Consider the following 21790-nt stretch of genomic DNA (forward strand, 5'->3'; position numbering starts at 1 on the left):
AAGCCAGCGTAGCTGGAAAAGAGGAAGTCAGGGAGAAAGTGGCAAATGCATAGACTAGACTGACCTTCCTGCAGATAACGAGAAATCCAAGGGCGAAAGGAAACCCCGCCCTCAAACCCCAAAGACCCTAACAATTATATGCAGGTGTTAAAAAGTGAACAAAAGCTGGTAGATTCTGGAGGTGACTTGAAATGAGAAATCAAGGATAAGCAAAGGCTGTAATTCCTGTTTATTATGGCTTTTAGCCTGAGGAAGACCATGTGAAGCAGCTAAAACTCCCCAGTCTTTCTAGCCTGAAGAATCAGAGAATATGAGCCTGGGGAAACAAACACTGCTAGAAAGTGAGGAGACAATCCTAAAAGGGAAAGAAGGAATTCTTTGTACAAACTCGCCCAAAACACTGGCTAACCCCTGAACAACACATGTGCAGGACAGACTCTAAGCTGCCTACCAAAGATCAGAAAACTCAAGGGAGATAGATGTGAGCAGTTACCCAAAAGACAGGGTTTGTAGTTTGAGTTCCAACCAAACTGACAGCACAACAACAAAATCAATAATATTTTAAAAAATATAACTTACAGTATCTGCAACATAATTATCACAATGCCCACGATAAATCCAAAATTACTTGACATACAGAATGAAAAAGGTGAACCAATCTCAAGAGAAAATAAAATCAACAGAGCCCAACCAGGCCCAGATGTTAAAATTTGTAGTCAAGATTTTAAAGCAGCTATTGTAACTATGCTCAATGACATAAAGGAAATTTACATTCATATTATGAACACATGCTATCACCAAAGAAACAGGAAGAAATGCCACCACAGAAATAAAATCTGTTAAAAAAAAAATTAACCACCTGATAATTCTAGAAATAAGACAATGTATGAAATAAAAACTCACTGAATGGACTGATAACAGCAAAATGGAGTTGACAGAGAAAACAATCCATGAACTTGAAGATAATCAGTTAAAAGTCATTGAATCTGAAGAACAGAAAAAATGGAAGAAAAGAAAAAGCCTCAGGGACCTATGGGATAATATAAAAAAAGTTTAACACAGGAGTCCCAAAAGGAGCAGAGAAAAAATGAGGCATAAAAAAAATTTGAAGAAATAATAGCCAGATTCCCCAAGTTTGGTAAAAGATAAATTTATAGATTTAAGAATCTCAGCAAATTCCAAGCAGGATTAAGTACAAAGAAAACCATATGTAGTCATATATGACATCATAGTCAAACTGCTGGGAACCAAATAAATAAATAAATAAATAAATAAATAAGTAAATACAAAGAAAATAACACATTACATATAAGGAGAAATGATTTGATTATTACTGACTTATCAAACAGTGGAAGGAAACAATGCAACTTGAAAGTGCTGAAAGTGGTACTGCAGAATTATACGTTCAGTGAAAATATGTGAGAGACTATAAAATAAAAACATTTTCATACAAAAGAAAACTAAGGGGTTCCTAGATGGCTCAGTGGGTTAAGTGATCTCGCAGTTCATGGGTTTGAGCCCCGCACTGGGCTCTGTTGATAGCATGGAGGCTGCTTCAGATCCTCTGTCTCCCTCTCTCTCAAAAATAAACAAACATTTAAAAAAAAAAAAAAAAAAGAAAGAAGAAAGAAAGAAAGAAAGAAAGAAAGAAAGAAAGAAAGATTAAGAATCCGCCACAAGCAGACTTACACTTTGAGAGAGAGGAAGAGGTTAAAAGATACAGAATAGGTCATAACAGATAGAGCAGATGCCAGTGTTTCAAATTATAAGATATTTGTAACATTCTTTTCATAGGTGGAAAGAATCTTCAAGATAATCTCCTCTAATCCCTTCATTTTGCAGATTGACCAACCAATGTAATAAAAAATTCTGCAATTATCTAGTGGTACAATATACTAGAAAGTAAGTCTCCTAACTTCTGGGTCAAAACAATGAAAGGGAATAAAACATATATATTAACCTTTACAACAACACAAAATATAAACACAGTGACAATAAGTTGTTGAAATTGATATAGATATTATTCCTGTAAGTTTTATAAAAACTGAGTATTTCATTTAAATTACCTTAGGTATTTATCTTAAATCATGTAAGATTTAAGATCATATAGATTTAAAATTTAAGATCATATAAAAATTCAAATTTTCATTTTTTAATTAGATAAAGTTTATTTCTTAAAATCAGTACTAGACAGAAGTCTATGTTGCATATTTACATAATATAATTTAAATTATCATGGTATCAAAATGATTATGAATGATTATGCCATTGCATGAAACAAAATTTTCTCTCTGCTGTAATAAGGAACTGCCACTGGGAGTAAACACTGTGTCTTAAAGTGTTACTGATTTTTACATTCTGTTTGAAATGTTATCTTTAGAAGTATACAAAGCACAACAGGCTCTGAAAATTAGTTTATGAATGAATGAAATATATAAAACCACAAATACAAAGATTAAAGGAATTTTTCAAACTCACAAGTCAGGTACATAATGAGAATGAAATCCCAATCTTAGGAAAGCGCTCTAAGAGAACAAGATTCTGAGGTTCGCTAAGGAACACGTTAATACATTTGAAAACAACATTGAAAAATCATCATCCCATGTCTCCATATGGCAAGTAATAAAAAATTTGGCAATTATCTAGTCGTGCAATATATACAAGGCATGACCTTGTAACATACATTTCAAGTGCTGGGCCATGAGTACTTACCCCAACAGCTGGGACTTCTTCACTCTTTACTTCATTTATCCGAACCAAATAGTTAACAAAATCTCTGGCAGCATTGCTTTGTGCATCTTTTTTATTGGTGGAATTGCCCATGCCAGTGTAATTATAACCTTCCACCCGAACCTTTAATGGTCAGAAAAAAAAATGTATTAAAAGAGATTGACCTGGGTAATTCTGGGATTTAAAAAACTCGTAATTCAATTATGAATTAAGGGATAACAGTTAAATGTTGAAGATATACTCTATAAAAACACTGAAAATAACATCCAGGGAATTCATAGGCTGACTTATAAAAAAGCTTTGTGTTTTCCAGTGATAAACTAATCTAAAAACTATAATTTATGTGGCGCAGATATTCTCTTCTCATGTAACAGAATGTTCCACGTTAAAATCTGATTTTTAAAACCCAAGAACAAGTTCTCCATTTGCATTTATTTTAACTGATTTGACCTGAAGCAATCAAGAATTGCTCTACTTTCTACAGAAATTAGTAAAACCACAAACAGCTGATATGACTTTTCTAACCTGCACTACTGGTACTGTGGAAGTTAAGGAAGACACATCTTCTCACTAGAATTTACCTATCAGATTGTTTTAAAAGTAATGCTCCCTTGAAAATGACTTATAATAAAACAGAATAGCAGGCAAGTGACAATAAAGAATGTGCAACACATTATCATTCCCAAACAGAAAACAATGTTCTCTTAACAACAAAACAAGCCGGAAAAAAAACACATAATGGGGGCACCTGGGTGGTTCAGTTGATTGAGCATCTGACTTTTGATTTTGGTTCAGGTCATAAACCAAGGGTCATGGGATCAAGCTCTGCATCCAGCTTTGTGCTGAGTGTGGAAGCTGCTTAAGATTCCCGGGGGGCGGGCACCTGAGTGGCTCAGTTGGTTAAGCACCCGACTTTGGCTCAGGTCATGATCTCACAGTTCGTGAGTTCGAGCCCCACACTGGGCTCTGGGCCAACAGCTCAGAGCCTGGAGCCCACTTCAGATTCTGTCTGCTGCTTGCACTATCTCTCACATTGTCTCAAAAATAAATAAACATTAAAAAAAAAAAAAAAAAACTCTCTCAGGATGCCTGGGTGGCTCAGTCAGTTAAGCGTCTGACTTCAGCTCAGATCATGTTCCCATGATTCCTGGGTTTGAGCCCCATGTCAGGCTCTGTGCTGACAGCTCAGAGCCCGGAGCCTGCTTTGGATTGTGTCTCCCTTTCTCTCTCCCCTTCCCCACCCATCTCTGTCTCTGAAATAAACATTAAAAAAAAAAAAAAAAAAAAAAAAAAAAGATTCTCTCTCTCCCTACTTCCCCCTCTGTCCCTCTCCCTGGCTCACGCGTGTGCTCTCTAAAATAAAAACGAAACAAAACTTCACGTAAATGTAAACTGTATTCTGTAGTACCTCACACATGAATTTTTGCCTGTTTTTGTTCCCCACTGCTCTAATTTCATAGGATGGGGTCATCTTCCTTTTGCCACACCAGGCATACAGAAAATTCTTAACATCACCCATGATTCAAGAGTCTTCTTCAGACCTAAGAAAACAGAAATTAAATTGCATTATTTGTAAGAGCAAACATTAGAAATATCCAATAACTGGAATTAACTCAAAATCTAGGTTAAATACATGATATTCTAGCATGCTACTATTAAAACTGCATGACAAAACTTTTAACGACAAAAGTGGAAGGTCTATGACATGCTATGTGAAAAAGCAGGATACAAAACTACATGATTTGAACTATATAAAAGTATATATGCATAAATCAAGTCTGAAAAAGAAATATCCCTCAAAATGGTTATCTTTGGGTGACCACAAGTGATTTTGACCTTTTCCTAAAAAACATTTGATGAAAGGCCTATGTTTTACATTTTAACTCACTTAATCCTCAGTGACAGATAAAATTATATCCTAAACACTTTCTACAGAGGAAGAAAACCAGGGAGGGCATAGAAAGTTTAGGTAACTTCTCCAAGTCACCCACTGTGGAGGCATAAATTCAAACTCGAACTACTATATTAAGAAATAGTCATCAATCAGTTTGTGTATACATCAGTTTACTGTCATTCTGAAGTATGTCTCCTAGCAGACTATCCTCCAAGTTGTACACTATATATTACACCAAGAATTCAGTACTTGATCTGAAAACAGTAATCTATTAACTTAAACACCAAATTTCTCCTTTAGGCCTTGTTATTCATTAAAATTTGAGGACATTAAGTTTTCTTGAAGTGCAACATACCATACATGTTGGCACTCTCCCTAAGTCCAGTTTATAAAGACAGCAAAAGATACGGCGCCTGTGAGTCTAAAATCTGATTCTAAATTAAAAATAAGATACAGTACCTGGGACCAAATTTAGATCTAGAGAAAATATGCAAATAAAGTTAGTTTGCTGCGAGAAGAAACCCTATTACTAGCATTACACATCTGTCTTCTGTTAACGTTAAGTGCATTTTATTAGCACCTAAATCTAATGTCATAAAACTGGACCCTAGTATAAACTTGTTTATTCTGTAGCCACAAACGAACCCTGGGGAAATCCTATTGACTGAAAAGCTGTGGAAAGCTCATGAGGTCTATCTGTAAATTCCACCCCTGAATAATTAATTTAAAAAAACAAGCCCTCACGGTGAATGAGTAACATGAAATATGAAGGACTACACTATCAAATTCCTTCCTCCCCAGCAGTCTCATCTGACGCCATTATAGTCAATATTAACTGTATTGTAATGATGCCCAAATATACACTGAAAATTTAGTCTTTTCTTTTAAGCTCCAAAATCAAGTTCATCCAACAGGCGCACTAATGTGCATGTTAACTTGACGTCCCAGTCAAATCAGAATTTAAGTTTCCTCCCCAAATCTGTTCCTCCTTCCCTAGGTCCAAGTGTTTTCATATCCCAAAATGGCACCGCTATCTACCAAGTTACTCCTATCACAACTTGGGAGTCATACACTCCCTTAAGATCCTCCATAGGTATCCGTTGAGAGACCTCAGCATGCGCCAGGCAGTAACCTTAGAGGGTCATCTACAAGAACTATCTTCCTTAACCCTTAGGATAATTGTACAGATAAGACTATTATTATTATCTTCCTTTAGGGAAGAATAAACAGAGACAAAGAATACCTTGCCCCAGAGAAGACAAAGCCCCTAACCGGGAGACCCAGAATTCCAAGCCAGGTAGTCTGCCTCCTGATCTACTACGCAATTTCTGCCTCCAAAACATGTTTGCAATCCATTCGCTTCTCTCCGTCGCCGGCCATCACTACCGCACACCTGGAGTGCTGCAACAACGTCTTAGATCTCATAGCTCTAGATTCCTGCTTCCACTCTGGCCACCCTAAAATCTATTCTTAATTCCTTCCCACCATACCCCAGTAACATGGCCGTCTTTGTTTCTTCCCAATCTCTGCTCTCAAGCGCTAATTCCTTCTACCTCTGCGATTCTTTTCCTCCCCATCTTTATAGCTGACGCATTCTCAACCTAAGGGCCGAGATATCAGCTCAAAAGTCTACCTCCTCCGAAACGCTTTCTCTTACCACCCTAATGAAAGTAGCTCCCTTGACACCACCTCCCATTTCCTCGATCTTTTTTACTGAAACCCGCAGACGCTTTTTTTCCCCGTTGCCTCCCACTACGACAGAAACCTTCTTGCGGGGGGAGGGGTAGGGACTGTGCCCCACGTGTTTATGGCTCTACCACCCAGCCCGCAGGACAGCGCCCGGTATTTGCTGCCACAATGAATGGAGGGCCCTAAGTGTGTGTGGCGGCATCATGGCGGGCTCACCACCCCGTGACTCCCTCCCCCCTTTCAATAGGCTGCAACAGCGCCACCGCCACGCGCAGACCGGAGGAGGAAGAAGGGCTTGAACGCTACGGACACCAGACTGGCAACCGCTGGGGGAAAGACGGGTCCACAAAGCGGACCCGGACAGCGCAGGCGTGGTGCGGCGAGCCGCGTGCAACCCGCAATCCGGGAACCCGGCGGGCGCCTCGCCCCTTCCCCCATCCCCCACAGCCGCCCGCGCTTCGCAACAAAGCCCGGCTGCAGGAACGCGGGGCCCCACGCCCCCAACGGGTGGCAAGGACATCTCTTCCCTACCGCGTTCTCTTCCTGGTGCCAGAAAACACAGCCCTCTTAAGACCGTCCGCGACCGCGGCCTTCCTCAGAGAGACCCGGGGCAAACACCGCAGCTCGCTCGGAGGCGGCGGCGAAATGGCTCCGACAGCGTCGCCAGTGGGGCGGGGCCAGCGCGCGTACGCGTGCGCAGGAAGCGAGCTTGGGACCGAGGGCGCCCGGGGGGAGGGGCGGGGCTGCAGCTCCCTCGCCCCGGGTAGCGTCCCGTCGCCAGGGAGATCTGATCTGCTGCTTTGGGCCTGCAGCGCTGGGCCTCCTGCGCCCCAGCCACAATTGTTCCCGTACTGTGCTACCCACTTTTAACGTTTTTGAGAGTTGGGGATCTGTAGCATTTTGATGTAGCAAAATGTTTCATAGCCTGTATCATAGGACCTTCAGTAGATGACAGATAAATGGTAGAAGATAGGTGGATGTCTCCCTCGAATCTTAGGTGCTACCTTTATAATTAAATTAGATGGCATATACATGAAAGGGGTTTAGCTCAGTACCTGGGACATAGTATGTGTTCAGTAGCTGTGAAGGGAGGAAACTAGCCTGGCTAGTTGAGGCCACTCACTGCTGTGTGGGGCAAATCCTAAGCGTTCAGTAAAACCCAGCTTAATGAGTGGATAAAACCTGAAAGGTTGTTTTTGCTTAAATTGGATAATCTTTTGTCTTCAGAGTCTTTGGACTAATTTGTATTCTTAAATATTGTAGCAGTCGTTGTTACATTTTTGAACTCTAGTGCTTCCCATGAAGGCAATACAAAAAAATACTTGTCCTCAGAGTCTTTGGACTAATTTGTATTCTTAAATATTGTAGTAGTCATTGTTACCTTTTTGCACTCTAGTGTTTCCCGTGAAGGCAACAATAAAAAAAAAATATTTCAAGTTGGGTTGTTCCAGAGACTCCAGACTAAACAATCGTATGGGCCCATCATATCTTATCCATCCTCACTTTTCACCTTTTATTGCTTTTTTTTTTTTTTAATGTTTATGTATTTTTGAGAAAGAGAGAGAGAGCGTGCCAGCGGGGGAAGGACAGAGAGAGACAGGCACAGAATCCAAAGCAGGCCCCAGGCTCCAAGCTGTCAGTCAGCACAGAGTCCAATGCAGAGCTTGAACTCATGAACTGCAATGTCATGACTTGAGCCGAAGTCTGAGGCCTAACTGACTGAGCCACCCAGGCACCCCTCTTGCTTTTTTTCTTAATTCTTCTAGCTAATAGTGATCAATTCCTCTAAAACCCTGTTGCTCCTACAGTTAGAATAAGTTTAGCATTTATTTTTTCTTTTCTTTTCTTCATGTGTTTGCTCTCTTCAATTAAGAGTAAAATCTTTCAGAGAAAGATCTTCATCTTTTATTTCTTTGTACCTTTCAGGGTGCTTAAAGCAGCGGGTGCCTGACAGTTATTTATGATAAAGGAAACTCAAGGAGCACACGTGGATTGCAAATGTTTTGTACTAGATAACAAATACAGCAAAATGACAACATGTCAAGTATAAATAAAATTTTCACAGGTGTATCTTTAGCTTCCAAGAATTATGAAGAATTTTGTTATTAAGTTGGTTCTTAATTTGGGCCTTGCTCTCCTCCTGAGACCTAGAGTCCCCAGTGGATTGGTGACCATAACTAGCATTACCTTTGTAGGTTGCTGTTGGCAACTATCACCCTCCAACATCTTAACATTTGTAAATGAAGCTTTGAAACCTGTAGTAGAGTGTGGTCAGATTTCAGTATAACAACTAGATGTTTCCAGTATAGGACTATCTAGAAGACTACAGAGGTTGGCAAAGCAGGATAGAGCAGTGTGACTGGACCACTTAACATTTCACATTTACCTTTTTAAAGTTATTCTTATTTTTTTTAAGTTTTTAATAACTTAAAAAAGTTATTTTCGGGGCGCCTGGGTGGCGCAGTCGGTTAAGCGTCCGACTTCAGCCAGGTCACGATCTCGCGGTCCGTGAGTTCGAGCCCCGCGTCAGGCTCTGGGCTGATGGCTCGGAGCCTGGAGCCTGTTTCCGATTCTGTGTCTCCCTCTCTCTCTGGCCCTCCCCCGTTCATGCTCTGTCTCTCTCTGTCCCAAAAATAAATAAAAAATGTTGAAAAAAAAAATTTAAGAAGAAAAAAGTTATTTTCAAGTTTTTAAGTTATTACCTAGAAATAACTTTTTTTCTTTTTTTTTTTTTTTAATTTTTTTTTCAACGTTTTTAATTTATTTTTGGGACAGAGAGAGACAGAGCATGAACGGGGGAGGGGCAGAGAGAGAGGGAGACACAGAATCGGAAGCAGGCTCCAGGCTCCGAGCCATCAGCCCAGAGCCTGACGCGGGGCTCGAACTCACGGACCGCGAGATCGTGACCTGGCTGAAGTCGGACGCTTAACCGACTGTGCCACCCAGGCGCCCCTAGAAATAACTTTTTTTTAATTTTTTTTAACATTTATTTATTTTTGAGAGACAGAGAGAAAGACAGATCATGAGCAGGGGAGGGGCAGAGAGAGAGACACAGAATCTGGAACCAGGCTCTGAGCTGTCAGCACTGAGCCTGACATGGGGCTAGAACTCACGAATCACAAGATCGTGACCTAGGCCGAAGTCAGATGCCTAACCGACCGAGCCACCCAGGCGCCCCTAGAAATAACTTCTGAAAGAGTTGACTTGGTTCCTGAGTTTGGTAGAAGATAAAGATTATAAAGATATGTATTAAAGTCAATCTGAAGAGTGTATGGGGGAAAAAAACCCAGCAAAGTTTCTCATGTCATTTGTTATTTCTGCCAACCCAATGGACTGAGGCAAAGTTTCCTCCAGGGAGAATGAGACAGTTATTACCAACACCTATAGTTGAAATGGATGATGAGAAATGAGGGAGAATGTTTTGGTTCATCACTCTTCCTCTGTTCCTCAAATAAGCAGAAGGTTGGGGATGGGGGAATGGAAGAAGAACGCCAGGGACCAGAACTAGAATTTAAGCAGAGTTATGATGTCTTGAGGAAGTCAGTGTTGGTAAAGTGTGAACACACTCATAACTTGTGAACACCAATCACACTTGTGACCTTCAACACTCCTGTACTACTACCATATACAATGTTGCATTCAGACAGGAAGTTTTTTTGTTTGTTTTGTTCTGTTAGAGACTTCCTGATAGATGGGGTAACTTGACTTGAGAGTCTTAGGAAGTGGCCTATAATGCTGAATAGGCTAGGGTCCTTGTATTCAGGGTCTTCCGAGAATTGTTTACACCCTTTTCACTTCTAAAACCAGAATAAATTATGTTAAAGTTGGTAGGTTTACATTAAGAACATATAAAAGGGTAAAAGAAGTGAAAGTGACGGATAGAAAGGCAAAACCCAAGGAGGAAGACAAGTTGGGTGCTCTCTGCATTCCGGGAGGGTATACAATCCAAGTTATCCTGTGGGCCAAATTCGTCTGCCACCCTCACAAGTGCATCCACAGAATCTGGATGTTAGTTTCAGGGAAAGATATATAAAAAATAATTCCTTTACAGGCACCTGGGTGGCTCAGTGGGTTGAGTGTCTGACTTTTGATCTCGGCTCAGGTCATGATCTCATGGTTTGTGGGGTCAAGCTCCATGTTAGGCTCTGCACTGCACAGAGACTACTTAGGATTCATTCACTCTCTCCTTGTCTCTTTGCCTCTCCCCCTACTTGTGCATGCCCTCTCTCTCTCTCAAAATAAATGAAGTTAAAACAATTTTTTTTTATGTTTGTTTATTTTTGAGAGAGAGGCAAAGCATGAGTAGGGGAGGGACAGAGCGAGAGGGAGACACAGAAGCTAAAGCAGGCTCCAGGCTCTGAGCTGTCAGCACAGATTGCAATGCAGGGCTCGAACTCATGGACCAGGAGATCATGACCTGAGCAGAAGTTGGACACTTAACTAACTGAGCCATTCAGGCACCCCAACAAGTGAACTTAAAAAAAAAAAAAAAAGTCCCTTTAAGGAAAAGTTCAAAAGTACGAACCACAGGAAAAAAACAAAAGGCATTGGTTATATTAAAATTAAGGATATTTGCTCAAAAAGGACACCATGAATGAAGTTATTGCATAGTTGACAGAGTTGGGGAAGATATTCATGATGTTCAAGGTTGTCAAGAGATGTTTAAGGCTGTCAAGAGATGATTAACTATTCTGAACTATTCAGGAAACTCCTTCAAACCAACAAGAAAAATGTAGCAATCCTGACAGAAAAATGGGCAGGGGACAAGAAGCAATGTCGGAAAAGGAAAACCAAAAGGTCACTAAGCATATTCAAGATGCTCAAAAGTGTTAGTACCAGGAGAAATGCAATTAAAACAATAATCAGATATTACCACATGCCCATTAGATCAGCAAACATTAGAAAAGTGAATACTGTCAAATGTTGGTGATGATGTTGGGATATAAGGTTCACCATGCCCAGCTTGTAAAAAAGCAGACTGATACAGCCATCCTGGGGAGAAATCAGGTACTACTTACTCAAACAATCTGTATGGGTAAAATCAAACAAGTCTGCTCGTGTGTGTGTGTGTGTGTGTGTGTACACATATATATGTGTATATGTATGTATACATGTATATACATACACATATGATAAGATATATATATCTATATAAGTTTTTACATAAGTTTTACATAGATTATATATATCTATATATGTATAGATTTATAGATATATAGATATATATGAAAGTTTTACATAAGTCCAAAAGAGAACATTTAAGATATGTTTATTACAGCATTATTCACGTTGGCAGGGAGTTAGAGGCAATTTGATGTTCTTCCCTAGACAGGTAAAATCCAGTGGATGTTAACCATGGAATCTAATGCAATGGTCAGAAGAAATGAATTGGATATACACAGAACTTAAGGGGGTAGGGTTAGTGGAAAAAAAAAAAAAAAGGAACAAAATAAGTTATCTATGTCAATTTAAAATGACACTAGGGGCACCTGGGTGGCTCAGTCAGTTGAGCATCTGTCTCTTGATCTCAGCTCAAGTCATGGTCTCACAGCTGGTGGATTCAAACCCTGTGTTGGGCTGACAGCACAGAGCCTGCTTGGGATTCTGTCTCTCCCTCTTTCTGCCCTCCTCCACCCTCAAAATAAATTTAAAAACTTCAAAAAAAATGATACTAGATGTTTTGCAAAAAAATGTTTTTAAAAGTTACGCATAAAACACAGTAGAATGGATGTCTATTGTATTGGGGGGGAATGTGGGTGAGGAATTATTTTAAAAGGAAAACATCTACCCTTCTAGACTCCCTTGGATAGATATGCAAGACTGTAAATGATACAGATGTCAAGGACAGATATAGGGTCTAATTCTTACTTATATTAATTAAAATAAATGTTTATGGAGGGCTTAAAAATTTTTTTTTTTACTAGGCACTGTTCTGGAGGAAATGGCCATAAATAAGACAGATGACATCCTTTTCTCATAGAGCTTGCATTTAGAGATGACTTCTGTGTAGTATGATAGAGTAGTTTTATCAGACCGACTCTCCTGCCAATAACAACTCCAAAATCTGAAGGGAAAAAAAAAAAATCCAAACAAGACTGCTGTTTGAAGCATTAGAAGTAAGGCAGCTAATGTCTGAGGAGTTAAAATCCTGGGGAAGAGGGAAGAGCAGAGCTTTTGAATCACTTTGCACTTTGATGCATTTGCTGATTCCTAACTAACCTGCCTAGGGCAAGAGATCAAGAAGCCAAATAGAAAACAGAGGCTATGAGGCTGAAAAACTAGGTAGAGCTTTTCTGGAGCCTAATGATAACTAGAGAGACAAAACCTGGACCAAGGAAGAGAGGCCAGGCTTTCATCTGATACCCCCTGCAGAAGTACATTCTAGAAGGAAGGACAAACTCAGGGGAATGAGAACCAGCCTTGAATCATCATACTTTCTCATTGGACCAAAGTGCTCTGTCCTCCTCTTCTGACAGAATGACCTGTAACTTGTAAAATTTTTTATAGAATCTCCCAAATTCAATAAAGAAAAAAAAGTCTCCAGGCAAGCCAGGAGACAGGCCAAATGACTGAAAATCAAGAGGAAAAAAATAAGATGGGGTGCCTGGGTGGTTCAGTCGGTTAAGCATCCAACTCTTGGTTTCAGCTCAGGTCATGATCTCACGGTTCATGAGTTTGAGCCCCACATGGGGCTTGGGATTCTCTCTGCCCTCTCTCTCTGCTCCTCTCCTACTCACTCTCTGTTTCTCTCAGAATGGATGAGTGAATAGACTTAAAAATTTTTTTTAAACTTTTAAAAAAGAGAAAAAATGAGAAACACTCCCATAAATGATCCAGACACTGAAATCATCAGAGACTTTATAAAAATTGTGATTAATATGCTCAAGAAAATAGATGAGCCTGAGTGGCTCAGTCGGTTAAGCGTGGACTCTAGGTGTTGGCTCAAGTCATGATCTCACAGTTTTGTGAGTTTTAGCCCCGTGTTGGGCTCTGTGCAGACAATGCAGAGCCTGCCAGGGATTCTCTCTCTTCTCCCTCTCTCTCTGCCCCTCCCCTGCTCATGCTGTCTCTGTCTGTAAATAAATAAATAAATAAATAAATAAATAAATAAATAAATAAACTTTTTAAAAAAGGAAAAATAGATGAAAACATTGAAGATGATTTACAGAGAGCTGGAGTAAGTGAGAAGTATCAAATAGAAATTTTAGAAGTGAAAATAGAAATCACCGAAATTCAGAACTCAATGAGGTAATAGATTGTACATAGCAGGAAAGAGAATTCATCAATTGGAAATAGATCAATAGAAGATATCCACATTGACCTTGCAGAGAAAAACAAACGATAAATACATGAAAGAACCTAAAAGATGAGTGGAACATGGTGAAAAGTTCTATTGTACACATAATTAAAGTTTCAAAAGTAGAAGAGAGATAGCATGGAGAAAATGCAATGTCTGAAGTGAAACATCCCTAACACCAATGAAGACATAAAGCCACAGCTTCAAGGAAGCTTGCATTTTAGCAGAGAGACAATTAACATGAATGCAAATAAAATATTCACTGGTAACAAATGCTATGCAGAGAATTAAATATAATGCTGAGATAGAATTTGACTGGGTGGCTATTTTAAACTTGGATGGTTAAAAATATCATTTCCAAGAAGGTAGTATTTAAGCTAACATCTGAATGGCAGACAAGAAGACAGTCATGTAAGAATGAGGAGAACAGCATTACAGACTCTTATATCTCCCTGTAAGGAGGAAAAGAGGTAACAAGTCATGTAGGGCTGGATAACGTTTAAAACAGTACAGTGTCTCTGTTCTCAAAGTGCCTTGAACCCATATCTTCCTAGCCGAGAAGGGCCAAAGATTATCGGATTAAGACAAGACATCTCAGAGGAGAAACTCTACCACAGGCCAAGGCAAATTATGGTAAAGGCCTAAGCTCTTAGTAGGTAAGGTCTGTGGTACAGATAACTGGATATTTTGAAGGCGAGGATGTTGGGGGAATAAATGGCTTTATTTCCCCACATGATCCTAATTCCTCCCTTGGAAGCAGAGCTAGTGGCCATAGTTTTTGCATTTTATTTCATTCCTTCTGATCCATTTTTAGTCAATCCCCTGTAAGAAAAGTCTGTGATTCTCCTGTGGGCCACAAGCATGGTCTTTTCTGACCTCTCTCAAGGGGGTGTACAGATCACCTTCCTTTTTTTTTTTTTTTTTTTAATTTTTTTTTTGAAGTTTATTTATTTTTGAGACAGAGAGAGACAGAGCATGAACGGGGGAGGGGCAGAGAGAGAGGGAGACACAGAATCGGAAGCAGGCTCCAGGCTCTGAGCTGTCAGCACAGAGGCCGATGCAGGGCTTGAACTCACAGACTGTGAGATCGTGACCTGAGCTGAAGTCGGAGGCTCAACCGACTGAGCCACCCGGGCACCCCCAGATCACCATGCTTTCAATTATATACAGACTACACTGAAAGAACTCCCCCCAAATTTTCATGCATAATTAATTCAGTTAATTGTGGTCCCTATCTTTTAATTGAGGTATTTACATATGTAAAGATTATAAACCCTTAAATGGACAGCCTTTCTTTTTTTTTTTTAACCTATGTGTACACCAATAGAACTACCACCCAAATCCAGATACTGACCATTTCTATCATCCAGACAGTTATCTTGTGTCCTTTCTCAGTGGTAACTATCATTCTCACTTTTATGACAATAATGTTACTTGTTCTTCAACTTCATAAAAGTGGCATCATGTTCTGTTCTGGATCTGGCTTATTTCACTCAACATAATACTTTTGAGATTCATCCATGTTGTTAGATCTAGCAGTACTTTTTATTACTGTTTGTACTCTGTTCTATTAACATTCCACAATTTGTTTATCCACTCTCCTGACGATGGGCATTTGAGTAATTTCTAGTTTTGGCTAATGTGAATAGAGTTGCTATGGACATTCCTGATTAAGTCTTTGGCTTCTCTGCGTTTAGTTTTAATTTTAGTTTGCAACAGGGGAAACCACAGCCCTTTGAACTGCTTGCAGTATTAGAATCTCATCAAAGCAATATTTAATATTTAAATGTGGCTCCAGCCCTGTAGCCTTTAATCCAACTATCATCAATAATGAGGGCTTAGAAATAGTTGAGTCTTCTGATCATGATTTAAAAGAACATAAAAGACCTTGGACAACTTTTTTAAAGAAGAAATTCAGAGGCTAAAGGAAAAAAGAATATATATCGAATGTACCATTTCCACAAAACTGTCTTAAAGTTTAGTTTTCTATTGCTATGTAACACATTAGTATAAACTTAGTGGCTTAACTCAACATTTGGTTATTATCTCACATTTCTGTGGTCACATTCTTGGTAGAACATTAAAGAGACTGTGGTCCTATTTGCTCTTAGGAAGAGTAAACAAATTTTATGATGCTAAGCTTGAAGAGTTTTAAGTGGCTGGTCAATGGTCCATAATCAGAGAGCAAATGATGGTTTTCCTATTGGAAGGCTAACAAGGGCGTGGGCAGGTGTGGGGAATAAGCTTAGGAATTTCCTGAGCCTGCACTGATGGGTTAACAAGGCATAAAGAATTAGAAAGCCATAGGATGTACACACCAAAGTTTGGGTAAACAAGATTAGGTAAATCAAGAATAGGTAAAGTGGGGCAAAGGTCCCTGTATAGGACAAATGCATAGAAATAGGGAATCTCAGGATGAAAACATTCAAATATGAGGTAAACAAGATTAGGTATTCAGGGTGGAAGCGTCCCCCCCCCCCCAAACTTGGTTCTATAGCAGAAAGCTGCTTTCGCAGGAAGGAAGGACCAAATTAGGTAAACAGGTAAATAGAGCTATAGACCTCTGCAGGGCGAAGTTGCCCAAAGCTGAGCTAATTAGCAAAAGAAAGATGCCTTGTTGACCTTGAGGTAGCATGCTCTTTCTTGTCCCCTAGAACAGTCTGGGTAAACAGCCTCATGTCTGCTGCAAACAACTGTAAACAATCTTCCCCGCAGGGCGCTAGGATTTTGTTTTGTATTAAACCAAACCCCTAACACCACTTATTTTCAAAACCCCCATTCCCTCATGCCCATGAGTTAATGTTCACAGTTTCATTGTCTCTTTGTGCACGTCCAACACCACGTTTGTAAGCCTTCTGATCCTAATAAAAACGTAGCAAGGACCCTTAATCAGGGCTCTTGTCTTCCCCAGACATCAGCCTCTCTCACATTTTTATTATAAAATTTTTTTTCAACGTTTTTTATTTATTGTTGGGACAGAGAGAGACAGAGCATGAACGGGGGAGGGGCAGAGAGAGAGGGAGACACAGAATCGGAAACAGGCTCCAGGCTCCGAGCCATCAGCCCAGAGCCTGACGCGGGGCTCAAACTCACGGACCGCGAGATCGTGACCTGGCTGAAGTCGGACGCTTAACCGACTGCGCCACCCTGGCGCCCCTCACATTTTTAATCCTACGTCCCGCTTTCTTGCTGGACAAGAAGGAACTCCAGACCCAGAGTCTACGACAGGCGGGAATGCATGGAAGAAACTTGCAGGAAGGAATTAGGAGATAGGCTCTGATTCCTGAGAGTGGTTTGTCGATGGGCCTACTTCCTGGAATGTGGCAAGTAGCACTGTTTGAGTGCCCAGGAGTTGTGCTTCATCGGGAATCGAACCCCAGGCTTGCGGTATGAGACCATGGGTATCTGCTATTGAACAGAACAGTGTGGTCATACATATTGGTCCAGATGAATCCTATGGGAGAGTCATGTTCTCTAGGGAGAGTCATTTGGGTTCTAGGGTATGATTGGTTGGCTAATGTTTTATATAAAAAATAACTTACTTATATAATTTTTTGAATTATATTTAACTGGTCACATATAATTTATAAAATTAATAATGCATATGTAAATATAGTAGTAAAAAACTTAAAACAGTAATATATAAAGTATTAGAGTCATGCTCCCAAGAGCCAATTGTTCCATCTCCAAGAAGTTTGCAAGCCAGTTGATGTCATGTTGTAATTTGATATCACCATGGTGGGAATATTTAGACCACAGAAATTGGCAAATGTGACAAATCTGGGCCTTTTCCCCCCAACCCCATGCTCTGCCAGAGCCAGTTGCTGACCACTTGTCCACTTACCAGTGGCCCTGGTCTGGGCAGGTCCTTCAGCTGTTTTGGGTTGAGTCTTTCCTTCCCTTGAGTCAGGAGTTGGGTGGCTGCTGGTCTTCCAGCTCGTCTTCTTCCCTGCAGCCTGTGAAGCCTGATGGTGAGTTGTGCTGCTTCTGAGCTACCTTAAGCCTGGGGCTCAGCCTGTGATGGGGTGGTTGAGAGTGGTACCTCGTGCAGTACCCAACTGCTGAGCTTCCAGGACTACCTACACTTCAAAGAGGCCTTCGGTGGTGGTTGGGAGGCTCTGGTCCTTTGAGGCTGTTACCTTGCTAACTATTTTCCTTTGAACTCTATGTTCTTCTCCAAGCAAATGTTCTGAACATTACCACCCATCATATTTGAGGATTTGGAGTTCCTTTGAGCACAGCTGTGCTCCCATATCTCTGATCATTCCATCTCAGACTCCTATGCCACCTCCTCTATAGGCACTCCAAATGCCAGTCATGCCTAGGTTCTCTTCTTAGCCCTCTATGTATACTCTGTTTGGATAATCTTGTTCTTCTCATCGCTTCAACTACCATCTCTATGTTGATATTTCCTCAACCTCTATCTCCTAACCAAACCTTCTTTTGAGCTTCAGATTAACATATATACATGCTTGATGGACCTCTCTATATCATGTCCCACAGGCTCTGATTCTTGGGTGTCAATTCTGATTCCTTCACTATTGTGGTAGACAACCTTCCAAGATGGCCAACAATGGTCCTTGCCTCCTGGAATTCATACCCTGTTAGTTCCATCCTACATTGTACCAGAATTGGTCTTCTGTATGACTAATAGCATACAGAAAGGGATGGTAGGTCACTTCTGAGATTTCTTTAAAAGACCATTATTTCTCTTTTGGGCTCTTGGCCCATTCTTTCTCTCTCTTTCCAGAGGAAGTAAGCTGAAGCCTCTGGTCAACAGCCAGGAAGGAACTGAGGCCTGCCCACTACTTTTTAAGTGAACCTAGAATCAGATTCTCCAGCTCCAGTTGAACCTTGACATGAGTGAAGCTCTGGTCAATAGCTTGACTGCTATTTACAAGGTTGTAAAAGAAACTTGAGGCAGAACCACCCAGTTAAACTGCTCCTGGATTCTCAACCCTCAAAAACTATGTGAGTTAATTAATGTTTGCAGTTTTGAGCTGCTAAGTTTTGGGGTGATTTGTTACAAAGAATATATAACAAATACAAATATCTTCTATATTCAGATTCTATTCTTTCATTCCTTTCTGCCACTTCCTTAGTTTAGGGCTTCACCATTGGGTGCCAGTTGCAATAGGCCAACAAATGGTTTACCTGTTCCTGGTCTCTGTCTTCCAATCTACTCATCATATTGTCTCAAGAGTGACATTTTTAATACAAAGTCATGTCACATACCTCCCTATCCTATACACACATTTTTCAATAATGATGACTCATTGTTTTCCCTTTTCTTACCCATGCTTCTTTGACCTGCTTGTTCTCAAATCACTTAGCACAAGGCATTCTCTAATTGTTAGTCCCTGTTCCAAATAGTCACACACAGCTCATTCAAAAACCCACAGGCATATTTTTTGCACGATTTTTAAAAAAAATTTTAAATGTTTTAGTATTTACTTTTGAGGAAGAGAGGCAGAGCATGAACAGGGAGGGGCAGAGAGAGAGAGAGAGACACACAGAGTCCAAAGCAGCTCCAGGCTCTGAGCTGTCAGCACAGAACCCGATGCGGAGCTCGAACTCACGAACCGCAAGATCATGACCTGAGCTGAAGTCAGACGCTTAACTGACGGGGCCACCCAGGCACCCCCAGATATATTTTTTAAATTAATTTTTTAAATTTACATCCAACTTAGCATATAGTGATTTCAGGAGGAGATTCCTTAATGCCCCTTACCCATTTAGCCCATCCTCCCTCCCACAACCACTCCAGCAACCCTCAATTTGTTCTCCATATTTATGAGTCTCTTCTATTTTGTCCCCCTCCCTGTTTTTATATTATTTTTGCTTCCCTTCCCTATGTTCATCTGTTCTGTGTCTTAAAGTCCTCATGTGAGTGAAGTCATATGATATTTGTCTTTCTCTAATTTCACTTAGCATAATACCCTCTAGTTCCATCCATGCAGTTGCAAATGGCAAGATTTCATTCTTTTTGATTGCTGAGTAATACTCCATTGTATATATATACCACATCTTCTTTATCCATTCACCCATCGATGGACATTTGGGTTCTTTCCATACTTTGGCTATTGTGGATAGTGCTGCTATAAACATTGGGGTGCATGTGACCCTTCAAAACAGCACACTTGTATCCCTTGGATAAATACCTAGTAGTGCAATTGCTGGGTTGTAGGGTAGTTCTATTTTTAGTTTTTTGAGGAACCTCCATACTGTTTTCCAGAGTGGCTGCATCAGTTTTCATTCTCACCAGCAGTGCAAAAGAGATCCCCTTCTCTGCATCCTTGCCAACACCTGTTGTTGCCTGAGCTGTTAATGTTAGCCATTCTGACAGGTGTGAGGTGGTATCTCATTGTGGAAAAGCCCACAGATACCTTTCATTTCCTACCCTCTATGGTTGGATAGAAACACAGTAAAAACTTCCCAACCCAGGAAAAAACCTGAGAGTGGCACTATAATCTGGGCTTCATTAATAATAAATGCAGATTTCTGTTGCAGTTCTTGCCTTGGGTTTAGTCTCATTTTCAACTTTATTTTGCCAGCTATTCATTAAAAGGTTTAGCAGTAATGTAATATTTCTCTGTTGTATAAAGAGTATATATGAATGCCTTGGATAGCTACAAAAATTAGTACTTCACTGTGTGAATGCCGTGCCAGACACTATTCAATATTCATTAAGAACTTTATATGTATTATTTGGCGTAATCCTCATAATAACCAGGAGACAGGTAATACATATTATAATTCTCATGTTATCGATAACTGAAAGACTGAGAAACTAAATGAAATGTTGTAGGTCATACACAGAGAGTGGTGGAGCCGGGACTTGAACCCACACAGCCTGGACCTGAGCACATACTCCTCACCATGAGGTGACCCTGCCTTTCATACAACCATGCCATACCGTCTGTCATTTCATACTATGTTGAACCCAACTCTCCACTATATCAGTAGGCCCTTGGGCTTGAATCTTAGGGATAACACTAGCTAAGAGGTATTGTTAAAAGTAGACATATGTGTTTAAGACTCTTGGTGTGGAATATAGTCTGGTTTCCACCCAGTTAAGATTCCTGTTCTGGCTCTGCCACAGACCATGTGTGACCTCAAGATATTAAACTTCTCTTTGCCATAGCTACCTCATTTTAAAAAAGGGATGATGCTATGTTGTATCAGTTCTAAAATACACTTTGAAAAGCATTTTGATACCTCTAGAATGGGATGGCATGTCCTACTTTATCAGCGTTTTTTTCTTCCTCAGAGGTATATCAAATGATATCTTACAATGAAGAGCATCTTAGAAATTCGATGAAACATCATTAACCTACCTCAAAAGTAACTATAAAGAATAGATAAATAAGCATACGAGATTCAGGACTTGGCATATACCATATTTAAAACTTGTTTTTCTCTTTGAAAAAAAAAAAAAAACAAACAAGCATCTGAAAATTACCTTGTGTTCACGGCACCTATGTGTGGTTGGAAAGACGAGACCCCACCTAGAGCAAGAATGGCAAGAGGTATATAAATAAGGAATCCAGGGTAAGCTGCAGTGATCAGTATGTCCCAGAGCACAAAAAGTGATGTGTCACCTCTTAGGGACAAAATGTACCAGCCCAGAATATCCCAGTAAGGATGTACATTTTGCCCATAGGCTTGGTTTTGTTTACAAAATAGTAAGTCACAGTATTTTATTCTTCTAAGTTTAGTTTTAAATGTGTTGCCACAGTAACCCATGGCTCAAAAGCCAGGGAGGATTTGATCTAACATTAAATTCAAACTTAATGCAGTAGACCCTGAGAGGTGTGCTGCTGAGTGAGACTGTGCATGGTCACTACCTAACCAAGCAATAGAGTTGGAGACAATGACGACAGAGCCTGATAGATGCCAGACACAGCAAAAACAATAACACCTGAGTGCCTCAGTCGGTTGAGCGTCCTACTTTGGCTCAGGTCATGATCTCACCATTCATGATTTAGAGCCTGCATCAGGCTCCCTGCTGTCAGCGCAGAGCCCACTTCAGATCCTCTGTCTCCCTCTCTCTGCCCCTCCCCAACTCATGCTAAGATAAACATTAAAAAATAAATAAATAAAAAGTATACCTGACATGAATTTCAAGTACTTGCCCTTTGCCAATGAGCAGACTCATTACAGAAGAAACAAAAACAAAA

General features: G+C 40.2%; 1 long non-coding RNA gene across 1 annotated transcript; it reads right to left on the reverse strand.

Annotated features, from left to right (window-relative positions):
• Positions 1–1677: 1677 nt before the first annotated feature.
• On the reverse strand, positions 1678–6991 carry LOC125916957 (uncharacterized). The gene is made up of 3 exons (XR_007456071.1): positions 6845–6991; positions 4139–4271; positions 1678–2853 (listed from the first exon to the last, which is right to left on the reverse strand). It is a non-coding gene; the product is annotated as an uncharacterized LOC125916957 (long non-coding RNA).
• Between the last annotated feature and the right edge of the window lie 14799 nt (positions 6992–21790).

Source organism: Panthera uncia, unplaced genomic scaffold, assembly GCF_023721935.1.
Source record: "Panthera uncia isolate 11264 unplaced genomic scaffold, Puncia_PCG_1.0 HiC_scaffold_1358, whole genome shotgun sequence".
NCBI classification, from domain to species: Eukaryota; Metazoa; Chordata; class Mammalia; order Carnivora; family Felidae; genus Panthera; species Panthera uncia.